At 41.8% G+C, this 16,920-nt stretch overlaps 1 long non-coding RNA gene across 1 annotated transcript; it reads right to left on the bottom strand.

Annotated features, from left to right (window-relative positions):
• Window positions 1-3,737: 3,737 nt before the first annotated feature.
• LOC132530837 (uncharacterized) lies at window positions 3,738-7,836 on the bottom strand. Its single transcript, XR_009543910.1, has 3 exons — window positions 7,794-7,836; window positions 5,658-5,755; window positions 3,738-3,880 (listed from the first exon to the last, which is right to left on the bottom strand). It is a non-coding gene; the product is annotated as an uncharacterized LOC132530837 (long non-coding RNA).
• Between the last annotated feature and the right edge of the window lie 9,084 nt (window positions 7,837-16,920).

Here is a 16,920-nt window from a genome sequence, read left to right as displayed (position 1 = left end):
ATACCTAGAGACAAATGAATGAAAACACGACGATCCAAAACCTGTGGGATGCAGCAAAAGCAGTTCTAAGAGGGAAGTTTATAGCTATACAAGCCTACCTCAAGTATCAAGAAAACTCTCAAATAAACAACCTAACCTTACACGTAAAGGAACTAGAGAAAGAAGAACAAACAAAACCCAAAGTTAGCAGAAGGAAGGAAATCATAAAGATCAGAGAAGAAATAAAGGAAATAGAAATAAAGGAAACAATAGCAAAGATCAATAAAACTAAAAGCTGGTTCCTTGAGAAGATAAACAAAAATGATAAACCATTAGCCAGACTCATCAAGAAAAAGAGGGAGAGGACTCAAATCAATAAAATTAGAAATGAAAACGGAGAAGTTACAACAGACACCACAGAAATACAAACCATCCTAAGAGACTACTACAAGCAACTCTAGGCCAATAAAATGGACAACTTGAAAGAAATGGACAAATTCTTAGAAACGTATAACCTTCCAAGACTGAACCAGGAAGAAATAGAAAATATGAACAGACCAATCACAAGTAATGAAATTGAAACTGTGAACAAAAATCTTCCAACAAACAAATGCCAGGACCAGATGGCTTCACAGGTGAATTCTATCAGATGGCTTCACAGGTGAATTCTTCTCAAACATTTAGAGAAGAGCTAACACCCATTCTTCTGAAGCTCTTCCAAAAAATTGCGGAGGAAGGAACACTCCCAAGCTCATTCTATGAGGCCACCATCACCCTGATACCAAAAGCAGACAAAGATACTACAAAAAAAGAAAATTACAGACCAATATCACTGATGAATATAGATGCAAAAATTCTCAAGAAAATACTAGCAAACAGAATCCAACAACACATCAAAAGGATCATACACCATGATCAAGTGGGATTTATCCCAGGGATGCAAGAATTCTTCAATATACGCAAACCAGTCAATGTGATGCACCATGTTAACAAATTGAAGAATAAAAACCATATGATCATCTCAATAGGCGCAGAAAACTTTTGACAAAATTCAACACACTTTTATGATAAAAACTCTCCAGAAAGTGAGCATAGAGGGAACCTACCTCAACATAATAAAGGCCATATATGACAAACCCACAGCAAACATCATTCTCAACACTGAAAAACTGAAAGCATTTCCTCTAAGATCAGGAACAAGACAAGGTTGTCCACTCTCACCACTATTATTCAACATAGTTTTGGAATTCCTAGCCACTGCAATCAGAGAAGAAAAAGAAATAAAAGGAATACAAATTGGAAAAGAAGAAGTAAAGCTGTCACTGTTTGCAGATGACATGATATTATACATAGAGAATCCTAAATATGCCACCAGAAAACTACTAGAGCTAGTCAACGAATTTGGTAAAGTTGCAGGATACAAAATTAATGCACAGAAATCTCTTGAATTCCTATACACTAATGATGAAAAATCTGAAAGAGAAATTAAGGAAACATTCCCATTTACCACTGCAACAAAAAGAATTAAATACCTAGGAATAAACCTACCTATGGAGACAAAAGACCTGTATGCAGAAAACTATAAGACACTGATGAAAGAAATTAAAGATGATACCAACAGATGGAGAGATATACCGCGTTCTTGGATTGGAAGAATCAACGTTGTGAAGATGACTCTACTACCCAAAGCAATCTACAGATTGAATGCAATCCCTATCAAACTACCGATGGCATTTTTTATGGACCTAGAACAAAAAAATCTTAAAATTTGTATGGAGACACAAAAGACCCCGAATAGCCAAAGCAGTCTTGAGGGAGAAAAACGGAGCTGGAGGAAGCAGACTCCCTGACTTCAGACTATACCACAAAGCTACAGTAATCAAGAGAATATGGTACTGGCACAAAAACAGAAACATAGATCAATGGAACAGGATAGAAAGCCCAGAGATAAACACACGCACCTATGGTCAACTAATCTATGACAAAAGAGGCAAGGATATACAATGGAGAAAAGACAGTCTCTTCAATAAGTGGTGCTGGGAAAACTGGACAGCTACATGTAAAAGAATGAAATTAGAACACTCCCTAACACCATACACAAAAATAAACTCAAAATGGATTAGAGACCTAAATGTAAGACCAGACACTATAAAACCCTTAGAGGAAAACACAGGAAGAACACTCTTTGACATAAATCACAGCAAGATCTTTTTTGATCCACCTCCTAGAGTAATGGCAATAAAGACAAAAATAAACAAATGGGACCTAATGAAACGTCAAAGCTTTTGCACAGCAGAGGAAACCATAAACAAGATGAAAAGACAACCCTCAGAATGGGAGAAAATATTTGCAAACGAAGCAAGTGACAAAGGATTAATCTCCAAAATATATAAACAGCTCATGCAGCTCAATATTAAAAAAACAAACAACCCAATCCTAAAATGGGCAGAAGACCTAAATAGACATTTCTCCAAAGAAGACATACAGATGGCCAAGAAGCACATGAAAAGATCCTCCACATCACTAATTATTAGAGAAATGCAAATCAAAACTACAATGAGGTATCACCTCACACCAGTAAGCATGGGCATCATCAGAAAATCTACAAACAACAATTGCTGGAGAGGGTGTGGTGAAAAGGGAACCCTCTTGCACTGTTGGTGGGAATGTAAATTGATACGGCAACTATGGAGAACAGTATGGAGGTTCCTTAAAAAACTAAACATAGAATTACCATACGATCCAGCAATCCCACTACTGGGCATATACCTAGAGGAAACCATATTTCAAAAAGACACATGCACCCCAATGTTCATTGCAGCACTATTTACAATAGCCAGGTCATGGAGGCAGCCTAAATGTCCATTGACAGACGAATGGATAAAGAAGATGTGCATATATACAATGGAATATTACTCAGCCATAAAAAGGAACGAAATTGGGTCATTTGTTGAGACGTGGATGGATCTAGAGACTGTCATACAGAATGAAGTAAGTCAGAAAGAGAAAAACATTGTATATTAACGCATATATGTGGAACCTAGCAAAATGGTACAGATGAACCAGCTTGCAGGGCAGGAAATAGAGACACAGATGTAGAGAACAAATGTATGGACACCAAGGGGGGGGGAAGCGGCGGGGGGGTGGGGGTGGGGGTGGGATGAATTGGGCGATTGGGATTGGCATGTATACACTGAAGTGTATAAAATTGATGACTAATAAGAACCTGCTGTATAAAAAAGATAAATAAAATAAAATTTAAAAATTACAAAAAAAGAACAATGCCTACTTCAAAATTCTCAGTATTTCAAAGGTATATTGGATTCAGAATTGGTGACATGAGAGACATTAGTGAATGGGTGTAGCAGGGTGATTTCAATGGATAACAGGAGCACCGAGTAGATCAAATCGTTCACACATTCTCACTGAGTTAGAAAATACGACCCATGGCGCACCATCTGGACATTACCAAATCTGGCAAAAGACATCAGGACCCACCTATATCAGGCCAGTGCACTTCTGAACTTACCAGAAATTCAGTCTCACCTGTGAGGTGAAATTTGTCTGGAGGGGAGTCAAGAACCTAGGACACAGCTAATAATGAGAAACAACAAATTCTTCATTTGCTCTCTTACAAAATGCGAGAGCCATTTGCCACAATCCTTTCATCATGAGCAGTTATCTAAAAAACAAAGAGATTCAAAACCAAGTGGAGGATTAAATTAATTCATTTATTCATCTATTTTAATATCCTCTACACTTTCCCGTGGATTTTGACCGGCTTGTGACCCACAGGGTCCTCCACAGCTCTGATAGTTTCAGGAGCTCCTCCAGCCACAACGGTGTGCCGAATCCCCTTCCTTCCACAAGTACTTGGCCTTGCTGATGATGTCCTAACAATCTGCAAGAACAGTTAAACTGTCCTGAGAAATAACGGGCTGTTATGGCTTAATGTGCAGCTTATCAGAACTCAGATGATGAAAAGAGAACCAAAGTTTCTCTCTCTTTCTCCATTTCCATCTCTCCTAGATCTTGGTGCACATTTCAGGCAAATTTCTCTCACATTTTTGTAAGGTGACTGCAACAACTCCAAACCATATACCCTCTCAGGAATAAGTTCAGCAGAGGATGGCCCTGTCTTCATACGCCAACATTCCCATCAAACATATCTGATTGTGTTAAGGGTTGATCTCAGAATCAACAACTGTGACCTAAGAAATGAGAGATGCATGCACTGATCAGGTCAAGTATGGTTCGAGGAACCTGGTGGTCCCACAAACCCTTTCACAGTATCTATTAGGTTCTTACCTTTCAAACCACATATCTATGTGAGGCCAGGTTCTCTTTACACAGTTTAGCAAAACAACATAGCACAATGGATGAATGCAAAAGCAGATGTGAGAATCCAGCTGTCAATATAGAGTCAGCCAGTAAAGAAAATGTGAAACAACGGCATTCTTCTTATTACTGTTTTTTGTTTTAGAAAATAAGTTTTTTGAAAAATATATAATATATATCAACATTTAATGATTCAATATTGTTATTAGGTGATTTTTGAATTAATTACTAAGCATTCTAAAATTTCTTGGTTCAAATTTCTAACACGGTAAATATAAATAGGTATAATCAACATAAACAAAAGTTCTTTGCTGTTCTCAACTTTTAGAGTGTAAAGTGATACCTAGAGCAAAAACTCTTAGTCTTGCTGCTACGGAATATTGGGCAGAGGTCGGGGTGTGTGGTCGAGGTGAGGTTGTCCCATACTGAAACCTGGGTTCATACCCACCCTGCTGCTCTCCTTTGACATTTTGTGAGGCCAGAAATCCAATCATGCTTTTTCTGGTATCAAGCTATTATTCTAGGCAGTGGATATTGGTCATAGCCAACCAATACATACAACGTTGTATTTGGTCACTCATCATGACCTCCGCAGAGTCTCAGAATGGGGATTGTTTTACTGAGAGGTCAGATGAGGTTGAATTCAGTGGGCACTTTCCATGGTCTTTATTAAGACCCCTGAGAAGAAACTAAGGCACTGTGGTGATCACCAATACCTAATCTTTGTGTTCCACTCAGTCACAAAGTGAATCTTGCCTATGCCCTTGTTCATTTAGAAAACTGCAGAGTTTGGGAGCTCAGGAGTCAGCACTTCCAAATCTTTCTTCAGGTGTTTCTGTTGTAACCTGTCCCCAGCCTGGCATTTGGGACTCACTTTAACTGATCCTGACTTCAGAAGCCTATGATGGAAATTGATAGTGTCTCGATATTGGGGCTATTCCAAGGTGAGAGGAAGTGGAGGTACCATTTGCCTTGGGAGCCCAAGACAACTCCAGCTACAAATACTTCTAATCATGCACCTATATCCTAGGATAAACCTGTGTTAACTTGACCCAGTCATCACCTGAGTGCACACAACTGACCTACCTGTCATTGTGACATTTTCCCGTTGAATAAAGGGAGAAATGATCAAAGGTTTTGGCTGAGACCCATTACATGGAATAAAAGGCCTCAGTACATTGCTACATCCCTTGTGCCTAGAATAGTACCTGGTACCGATCAGATGTTAAGTAAAGTGTTTGAATGAATGAAGACACATAGATCATATCAACTTTTCATCTTTGCATAATAAATTAATGAAAAGTTAGCAGCTTAAAAACAACATATAATTATTATCTCACGGTTTTTGTGGATCAGGAATCCAGGCACAGTTTTTCTGGGTCCTCCACTCAGGGTCTCACAGGCTGCCATCAAAGCGTTGGCCACGCCGCATTCTCAACTAAAGGGTTGATTAACAGAGAATCTATTCCCAAATTCATTCCGATTGTTGGAAGCCATCAGGGTCCTTAGACCACACTTTGACAACTGCTTTACTAGAGTGCAAGTATTATACTATATGTTATTGCAAATATCCAAAAAGAAACACACGTTTACCTATATTAAGGAGGAATAGCAGAGGCTAATGAAACAACTGAACAGAAAGTATCTATGCCATGGTAAAACCATTTAACTCAGGTACTCAAAAGTATCACGTAATAATTATACATATAATATATATATTTATATATTATTATATATATAATAATTATACATATAATATATATATAATATATATAGTATATATTATATTATATATATAATATGTGATCAATTAAAATGGCAAAAAATAATTTTATTACTTGTGTTTATAAATATAGCTTCTGCATGAAGGGAAAATAACAAGGGTCCTTGGGGGTATAAAAGGTGAGAGAACCATTAGAATGGAGATTCACATTCTATAAATACATTTTATTAAGGAAACATTATTACCTAGGAAACGAAACCCTGACATACCTGATGAAGCAGGTATTTCAGCCTGGATGATATGCCCATCTTAGACAAGAGACTCAAAGTCCACCTGAATGGATGAAACTTACCTTAAACCTACTATGCATCCTGCCTCCTTCTAAGAAGCAGCCAACAATGTAGGAGAACATCACGCTTTGAAGGAGTCACTTGTGGCTCTGCTTCTACCTGCTATTACGTTCACTCTTTGGGCCTCAGTATAACCTCTAAAATGGGGATAATTGTACCTGCCTTCTGGGCTATTGTGAGGGTCAGTTTAAATACAGAAATTGTTTTACAAATGAGAACTTTCAATTTGCTCTAGAATATGTTCAGTGTGAATATAAAAGTAAGTTAGTTATCTATCTTGGCATCTTCGTTTGTCCTCCATATATAAACATGGTTATTATTTTAACCCTCTCCAGTATTAAAAGACCAAAGTTTGATCCAATTGATACTGACTCCTCAGAGTCCTGTTACAAGAAAAAATAACTGAGTTGTGCTGAAAATGTTCACTTTCCCTAGGCTTCATTAGATCCAGTGACACCATGTGCATCTGGAAGGCTTTTCTGTTGTCAGGCCACAGCATTCCCCACCCTCCACCCATGCAGGAGCTTCAGCACATAAGGCCCTAGGAAGCCCGTGACAAGTATATGGGGTGACTTGCCAATAGCACATGCACTATAAGTAAACACATGGTGCTTAATGTTGCTGCTTTGTTCCACTATAATCATCCCAACTTGTTTATACTAGTAAAAGTTTGGAAACAAAGAGAATATCCTGAATATGGGACTGTATAAAATACAATGGTATATCCTTACAAAAGAATACTATACAGCCACTAAATAGAATAAGGTACACTCTTGCACGGGCATGGAATATGTCCAAAATATATTGTCGCTGGGAAAGAGGTAATGGTGTAGAACACTGAATATAAAATGTTACTACTTGTGGCGGGAAAAAAAGAGGAAACACTCGCATCTATACTCATGTCAACAAACTTAGAAATGTGTTTAACATGTGTAGATTATATAAAGACTGTAAAAGTATAACAAAAAAAAAACCTGAAAAATAATTGCGTCTGGAAAATAAATTTGGGGCCTGTTAGACAAGGACCAGAGGAAGACATCCTTTTTACTAGATTTGCTCTCAACGTTTGCATTTACGTCTGCCATTTGCAGGTACAACGCATCTGTATTTTGAACGGAAAAAGTCAAATAGGCTACCTCACTGTAGCCCTTTCTCAGTCGAGTAAGGAAGGGTCCCTGGTCATAGAAAGTTCAAACAATGAAGTGATGAAATAAAACGTAAATTGCCTTGGTGATGCAGCATAGAGCTGACCTCGAAACTCCCACGTCTGCCGGCGAGGCGGAGAAGCAGAGCGCCACAGACATCCCTCCTTCCTCGCCCGGCCCTCCTTCCGCAGATCAGCCACCTTCGTGATGGAGAGTTCGTGATACACAGTAGGCGCTCATTATCTGAAGCCTACTTACTTATTATTCTGCGGTTTTCCTCAGTGATTGAAGGAGGCTTTTGAAAGTTCGAAGCCATCACTAAGAACCAGGAGGTAAAAGTTCTGGTCCCGCTCGGCCCGCGGGGTCCAGTCGGCGCAGCGGCCCCTGCCGGCCAAGGTGGCGGCCGTGGGAACCCGCCTGCTAGAGCAAAGGCGAGGGGAGAGGTGGGGTCGCCCCTACTCCGCGCCCCCTCCTCTCCTGCCAGCGCCTTGTCCTCGGGCTGTGCTCGCAAGTCTGAGGTTATTTTCTATGAAGGAAGCAGAGACCCTCTGCTTTGATCCAATCTGGGTAGAGCCTCCAGACCCCTCTCGGGAGCCCGTGATCTGCCCCCGCGGTGGCAGGGGCTTTGGGGGTGAAGAGACTCGAAGGAAAACGCTGTGGGCCCGGTCACTCGGGGCTCAGGGTCAGCACCAGCGGAGTTGTATTAGAGCGGCCGTGCGCAGATCGGTCAGTGAGCCCGGAGAGCATCATCCCACGGTGGGAGCATGGCTTTCCGAGTAGCTGCATCACCACAGTCGCGCGTACGCAAGAGCTTGCTGACTCTCCGGGCCCGGTTTTCTTCAATCCCGCCCAGGAAGAGGGCGCGAGGAGTTTGGGGAAGAGGGGAGAACTCGCCAAGAAAACCGGCAAGGCTGGAGCAAGGCGCGAGCCCAGCACAGAATTTCGCAGCAGCACCTGCCCTCTGTTGGCGGGAAGGCGCATTTACACATGGCTCCGCTTTGCGGTCAAAGGCCCTCAGCCATCGGAGAGGCTGTGAGAGAGGCAGCCGGCTGGGGTCAACGAGGGGTGCGGATTCCGGAGCGGAAGCGTTAGAAGGAAACACTGAGGTTCACCAAACAAAAGGGGATTGGATCACCAGCACTTGTCCTACTAGGAAAGGAGGTGTCTACACCTGACCCCTATTAGACCTCGTGGGTGATCAGCGTGGAGCTTCAGTTGCACAAGCAGCTAGCTGCTAAGGGCTGGCATGGAGCCTAAATCAGTCAGGGACCTTGACATCTCAGGAATATTGTGTCGTGACAATTGATCTGAGGAGGCTTAGTCAGCAAACATCTCTTGAGTACCTATGTGTGAGACACCGTTAGAGGTATGTGGGAGTCATTAGAGAATACAGCAGACAAAAAAGAGACAATAAACATAATAAATATGTAAGTTATATAGACAGGGTGATGAGCTCTAGGGGGGGAAATACAGCAGGAAGAAGAATGGAGGGGTGGGGAAACTACGGGGAGCATTTTATTTATTTATTTGCAAGGGCAGCTTGTGGGATTTTAGTTCCCCTACCAGGGATTGAACCCAGCTGTCCTCGGCAGCCAGAGCACAGAGTTCTAACCACTGGACCACCAGGGAATTCTCTACCTGTAGCATTTTAAATTAGGGCTCATGAAAGAGCCAGGAGACAGTGGTGTCCCAGACCCAACATGCAGATTGACACAACTATCTGTCTTGAAGTCATTGGGACTGATCTCACAATGCGTTTCACCCTTGTTTGTGTCACAAGAAGCCCCATTGCCAGGTCAGCCTCATCAAGGACAATGGAGTGATCAACCATGCCTGATGCTGCTGAGCCTGGAGAATCAACCCTACTGGGGTGGGGAGGTCTTATTCCAATGCAAGGAGTGCCCCCTAACCCTTACTAATGATGCTGAGGAGTCAATTGAGGAAATTTACAAAGTTCTTGGCCTAGAAGAAAACTGTCTTGTCCAGGAGTGCGTAGGAAGAGGATACGCATCTGAGTCATGTTCTCGGTCCTGGAAGAGGGAATGGACGGATAGAGAGTAGGGCATCTCTGTCTCACTTCCCCTAGTTACCAGTCCCTCCTCCTCCAGATTCCAGGCCCTCGGGACTCTCCCTTTCTCCTCTTCCTCACTCGTCTAAGTACTCATCTGAGAAGCTCACTTTGTCATACTTTCCTTCCTCTTGTGTAACGAGTTCCAGCTCCTCCCTCCTTCCTTCCCTCTGTCCCACTACCTTGACTCTGCACGTTCTCCTGGAGATCTCTACAGGTTGTACATAGACCCACCTTGTTTTTTAAATAGCCGTGTAGTACTTATGGAATCCTTGTTTCAAGGAGCCATGTGTTTCCTTCCCAGTTCTATCTCTACTTTTCTGTGTCAGCTAGATAAATCACTCTACCATTCTGGTCCTCAGATGTTAAATGAAGGACTTGGAACAAATGTCCAAGTTCCTTCCAACTGAGACTCTTGTAATTCTCTGAATTCCTGATAAAGGAGTAGGGTGTGTGTGTGTGAGTGTGTGTGTGTGTGTGTGTGTGATGGAATGTCTACAGAAAATGCAATCCTCGTTTCCAAAATTTTCTACTATGTAAATCTTATTTTTTTTTAAAGATTATACCTAAATCCAGAAGGAATAGTTCGATTACCTGAAATAAAATATATGTATGTATATGTGATGGTTAACTTTGTGTCGTCTTGACTGGGCCATGGGGTGCCCAGATGTTCAATCAAATACTATCTTGGGTATTTCTGTGAGGGTGGTTTTAGATGACATTCATATTTAAATTGGTAGACTGAGTAAAACAGATTGTCTCCCTAATGTGGGTGGGCCTCATGCAGTCAGTTGAAGGCCTGAATAGAACAAAAAGGCTGACCCTTCCCCCAAATAAGACAGAATTCTCCTGCCTGACGGCCTTCAAACTGGGACATCGGCTTTTTCCTGCCTTTTGACTCAAACTGAAACATCAACTCTTCATGGGTCTACAGCCTGCCTGCCTGCCTTTGCGTTAGAACTACACCCACAGCTCTCCTGGGTCTCTAGCTTGCTGACTCACCCTGGAGATCTTAGAACTTGCCAGCCTCCATAATTGTATGAATCAATTCTTTACTACAAATCTCTTTATATATATTTAATAACATTGGTTCTGTTTCTCTGGAGAAACCTGACTAATGGAGCATGTATATTTATTACTGTTACTGTTGCTTTACTATTATCGAGAAAATCATTTAACTATTATATGGCAGGCAGCATGCAAATCCCTACCCCTCAGAACTGTTGTTTAATTGAGCGAGATAAAAGATCATCACAGAAGACTACAGGCTGATCTTAGGCCTCTGAAGCTGTCTAGATGTGAAGACTGGCTAATGCACTTGGGGATACCTGTCAGTCAGCAAACATTAATGGAGTGGTTCCGCTCTTGGCACTCTCCAGTGAGGTTCACCATCCTCTGGTCTAATAGGAAAACAGAAGGCCTAAAACTTATTAAACCTAAGAGAAAGCTTTGATGGGTGCTATACAGCCTAAAATATCTCAGCATCATTCATGATATTTATACCTTATGGAGTGTTGAAAATACATGCAAAAAGGGTTGAAAATAACAAGAAAGCCACCACCTCTTTGATGCACCTATTTCATACCAGGCAATTGGGATTAAGCCTCACAATAATGCTGTCCAGCTGGTAACACTCCCTACACTTTCTAGTGTTTTCACCTGTGCTCAACATCCAGCATGACCCACCATCAGAATTAGCATGTCTGTGTATCCAGAAAGAATTTTACTGTTTCCCTGGTAGAAAAGAGAAGGCAAACTCCTTGAGTGAGGTCACATGGTTGGTGAAGAGCAGAGCTGTGAGTCAAACTCTGATCTGTCTTTTTTTTTAAAGCCCGTGCGCTTTAACAGACAAACAAGCTTGTTCCTCTCACGTGAGACTGAGGTGAAGTAGGAGATAACATTCCACACAGGAAAATATTCTGGCTTTGGAGAAACAACATACCTTAACAGTTAAGAGGCCCAAAATTAGCCTGAATGGCATCAAAAGGAAAGCCTTAACTACTAAAAATTATCAGCAGTAATGACTATTGTTGAGAAACAAGTGGAATAGCTCAAACTGAGAAACAAGACAATTAGGGCATAGACCCAGGCAAGCCTGACTGTTTATCTCAGGGTTTCCGAGACATCAGATATCCTGCACCATAGCTCCATTCCATCTGTATTATTAATATTTCCTTTTTATCAACTCAGTTTTTGACACAGTTTTGTTCTAAGCGGTAATACATATGAAACCACAGAGTTGACACACTGATTATTCATCACATTGAAATAAACCCATAACAATTAACACCTTAAATATTTCTCTGTGTACTCTGTAACATCAGTCAGCTCACTTCTCAGCAGTTGTACACTCTTCATACTTTATACTTCTATAAACCGCTTTCATATCTCGAGGTTTAAGATACTTTTATAAACAGCTGTATACTTTTCATACTTTTATAAACAGCTGTATCTCGAGGTTTAAGTTGAAAAATTCTACCTGGAAAAATGCTTTCACAGAAGAATAAAAAACCCAAGGACAGTAGAAAAACTGAAGCCCCAAATCAAAGATTTGGTCATATTTAATCAACTCTGTTCAAAAGAGAGGCTAAACCAAGCAGTGTTTATAATTATAAAATGTTATTACCACTGCATTCGGAAAGCCGTGTGCAGAAAGGTATTGTCAGTTGGCATCTCCCTTTCATCAGGTTAAGGGCACACATCTCAAGAGTACCCTGGGGGTGAAGAAATTGCAAGTGCTAGACATCAGATGACTCTGTGAAACCCTGTGGCCGATATCCTCAACAGTTGTTTTTACCACAATGCAGAAGACTGTTTCCCAAGACTATATCTTACAACGTCCCTGGATTACAAATAATGGCATAATGACATTGGCTGATAATTCAGTGGCTGTTGATGTGGTGATTAAACTAATGAAATAACAGAACAAGCTCACATTTAGCAGTGTTTTGATACTAAAGACAAAATCATGCTGAGAATCCAGTACACTTTCAATATGGGTTTGTATTAATTTCTTTTCAAATAAACAGATCCTCGGCCCAAGATCTTTCCTGTCAACTAGGTCATTTGGATTTAATTTGAAGGCAATGGAGGGCAATTAAAAATGTGCAGAGGGAATCTATAGAAAAAACTATCAGAAAATGTGTTTGGGGATGTTCTCTGAATACAATCTAAAGGAGAATGGTCAAGGATAGGGTAGAGTATCATCTAGACTTCTCTCAGGACACTTAGCAAGTCTGATGGCTCATAAACACAAATGTCTACAGGAGCCAGATAGGTATCATCACTGAGTGAACAGAGAGGATGGGAGTCAGGAGGGAGGAGTGGAATCAGGGAAGAGTTCTTGAGCTTTTTAGTTGGCAGTTGCTACTCTGCTCTAGCTGATGGTTACATGGCCACATTTTGGCGGGCTATTTTAAGGCAACCCAGGGATCCACATTTTCTGTGTGAAAATCCCTGTTTGGAAAGGTTATCATCAACTCCAAAAATTATTTTTAAAATTGTTAATAACAACAACGAAACCCACTGACTAGGCCAATCAGATCAGCTGTTGAGCCAGGTAGACTGCTATGACTGGAGAATATGGGTTTTGCCTCATATTAGAAACACTTGAGTACAGCCTTGCTGCCCACCCAGACACTAAAGCATCACAGAAGGGGTACAATATACCTAATTCACTTTTATACCCTCATCACCTATAAAAAGGCTTAACACACAATATATATGAAAAAACGTGCTTAATAGTCAAAGGAATTAAGGAATTCCACAAAACAAGATGACAAAACAGAGTTCTCCTAGCTTTGCCTTCAGTCCTGTCTAGGTCAACATTTGTGTCCATATTTATATAAGGACAACAATGGTAACAGGAGCACATTTTCAGACGAGAATATAGAAAGGTAGTAAAAGTTATGTGGATTAATTTTGTTGAAAGATTATAGTATGCCAGTTCAAGAGTCTAATTCCAATTTTTCTCACCTAGAAGCTGGGCCAGTGATTTAACCTCTGTCTCTTAGCACTCAGTCCTTCTCCACCTTTGTGCATTGTTCCACACCAATTCCTTCACCTAGAATGCCCAGCCTTTCCCTAATGCCGAGCAAACCCCTGCTTATTCTCATGGCCCTGCTCTGATGGAGTCTCCTCCTGGAAGCCTTCCTGGACCTATCAGGGAAAGTAACTTCCTCCACCCCTTGACTCTCCCTAAGTCATGTTTATACAAGTGATATTACTTCTATCACAAAATCGGTTTCTCTACTTTCCACAGGCCACTTGGGGATCTAGACTACCATTTCACGTATCGTGGTATACCTTGTCGGTAACACAGTTTCAGGAATAGAGTACACTGCCCATAAATGGGTGGTTTACAAAAAAAGATAAAATTCCCCATTTACATAGTGAAATACAAGCACTAAGAATGTACATGACAATTGTGTAGAAAACAGCACATATGTGAATACATGCAAGATTCTAGAAACCTAGATTGGAGTCCTTTATACAACACCAGATATTCATTCTTTTACAGATTTTACAGAAAGACTTTTGTGTATTTTCAGGTTGTTAGTTGACATAGAGTAGAAGCAATGATCAGGTCCAGACTGAAAATTAGAGAAAGTAAATCCAATGCAAGTGAAACAGAGGAAGAAAACTCAAGAAGTACTTAACAAACTGTTCTAACACTTTGCAAAACCGAACAGCAAAAAAATCAAAGACTCAAGTTTCCGGCATCAGGAGGTGATGAGATACAGAATGTTTATGTGAAGAGAAAACAAGGGGCATTACCAAAAACAAAAAGGAACCTGGGTTTCTCCTTTGCCAACAGCCTCCCCTGGCTCTATTTGTTCCATCAGGACTCTTTTTTTGTTGGCTGCACCGTGGGGCTTGCAGGATCTTAGTTCCCCAACCAGGGATTGAGTCCGGGGCCTCGGCTGTGAAAATGCGTAGTCCTAACCACTGGACCAACAGGGAATTCTGGGCCTCTTTTTACATAACATGGCTCTTTAGTGGGCTGGAGTAGGATTAAAGAGCTGAAGGGGGTTGGGGGAAGACTGAACTGGCCTGTAGAATCTTAGGAGGTTTTATTGATATCTGATGCCATAGTACTTTCAGAGCTTGAATAAAGGCACCTTACTGAGTTCAAAATGGACATTTGGGGGCTTCCCTGGTGGAGCAATGGTTAAGAATCCACCTGCCAATGCAGGGCACAGGGGTTCGAGCCCTGGTCTAGGCAGATCCCACATGCCGCGGAGCAACTAACTACTGAACCTGCACTCTAGAGCCCGTGAGCCACAACTACTGAGCCCGTGAGCCACAACTACTGAAGCCTGCGTGCCTAGAGCCCGTGCTCCACAACAAGAGAAGCCACCGCAATGAGAAGCCCGCGCACCACAACGAAGAGTAGCCCCCGCTCACTGCAACTAGAGACAGCCTGCACACAGCAACGAAGACCCAATGCAGCCAATATGTAAATAAATAAATGTCCCTTTTTAAAAAAATAAAAATGTAAATTTGGAACAAGGTTTGTACAAGAAAAAGAAGATAGCACCTCCCATAACACATTCCACTCCTCTCCTGGTTTTAGCCCTTAACACAAGACTTGGCACATCTAATGCAGTCAGTAAAGGATTCCACTAATTCAGAAATGAAAAATAATTTCCATATCACAAATAAATATATTTTCTCATTATGTACCTTTCTCTCCTCTCTCTTTTCTCTCTCTTTTTCCATCCCTTTCTTCTCACATTTCTTCTTCATTTTCTAGACAACCTCCTGGGCTGAGTAGCTAGGTTGCCCATGTTGGTTCCTAGTGATTCTCAAAAACACTGACAGATCCTTCCAGAATTCTCTCTTGAATTAGTTCCTGTTGCAGGGCAGTATATTAGAAATGGTATTTCTAGAAGGCATGGAGAAGTTAATGATGAACCCAAGTTTCCTGGGGATTCCTCTCTGGAGGCTGGACTAGAAACTGCTAAATAAGTAAGTTGTTGAACAATGGAGGCCCCTGGCCCAGATGACTACGTGTGGGATCATTTTAAGATTTCCTTCAGAGAGTCGTGAACCGAGAGCAGGAAGACTTTTACAGCCTCTCACTGCCATGGCCACTCTGGGGCCCATGTCGAAGTCCCAGGTCCTTAGGAGAGATATGGGAGATTCCCAGTGGGTGTCCAATCCTTTGTACCTCTAGAGAAGCTCCTATATGAGCAAGAGTCATGTTCTGAGGATGTCAGGGATCCATTCATGCCATCCCATGCAGAGATGAGCACTGCTGTGACACTATGTGGACTGGAGTTCTCCTTCTCCCTTGTCCTCTATCTGTAGGGAGCCCTGGCAGGGTCTACCCAACCAGGTTTTTAAAAATGTATGAGCCCTCTGGAACCAGCTTGCTCTCTTCAACATAGGTTTTTGCCAAAGGAGATAACCCCAGCTGCCTGGGGTTACGGTGCACCCCAGCTGCCTCTTCAGAGGCAGCCCGGAATAAATGGGAACACTTGGCTTTTGAGGGAGACACTCCTGGTTCTGCCGCTATTGTCTGTTAACTGTGTGTGCCTCTGTTTGATCACCTTTAAAATGAGACTCATGGGGACTTCCCTGGTGGCGCAGTGGTTAAGAATCCGCCTGCCAGTGCAGGGGACACGGGTTCGAGCCCTGGTCCGGGAAGATCCCACATGCCGCGGAGCAACTAAGCCCGTGCGCCACGACTACTGATCCTGCGCTCTAGAGCCTGCGAGCCACAACTACTAAGCCCAAGTGCCACAACTACTGAAGCCCGTGAGCCGAGAGCCTGTGCTCTGCAGCAAGAGAAGCCACCCAATGAGAAGCCTGCGAACCGAAATGAAGAGTAGCCTCCGCTCGCCACAACTAGAGAAAGCCCGCACACAGCAACAAAGACCCAAGGCAGCCAGAAATAAAAATAAATCAATTAAAAGAAAATGAGACTAATGGTAGCTACCTCATGGGTCGTCATGAGGGTTAAATGAGTCAATTTATGTAAAGTGCTTACCCCACAGAAGTTGCTTGAAAATGAGAGCTTGCAATTTGCTCTCAAATTCTCTCTATATGAAACTAAATTAGCGGTTCTTACTTGTATCTAATTTATCTAACACATATAAATAGGTATTTGCTTTCTCTAGTATTAAAAGACCAGAACTTTGAAACTCTAATGCTGACTTCCATGTGCAGATATGTCACTGGGCTCTCATAACAAGGAAACATCCCCTGGTCATGTTGTTATGTTCCGAAAAATAATGGTCTCCCAGGCTTCCTTGGGGTCAACGATACTGGGTGCATCTGGAAGACTTGGTGCTGACAACTCACAACTCCCCC

Source organism: Lagenorhynchus albirostris, chromosome 1 (genome assembly GCF_949774975.1).
Source record: "Lagenorhynchus albirostris chromosome 1, mLagAlb1.1, whole genome shotgun sequence".
NCBI classification, from domain to species: domain Eukaryota; kingdom Metazoa; phylum Chordata; class Mammalia; order Artiodactyla; family Delphinidae; genus Lagenorhynchus; species Lagenorhynchus albirostris.
Note: the sequence above shows the minus strand (reverse complement) of the source record. Positions and strands in the feature narration are given on the sequence as shown.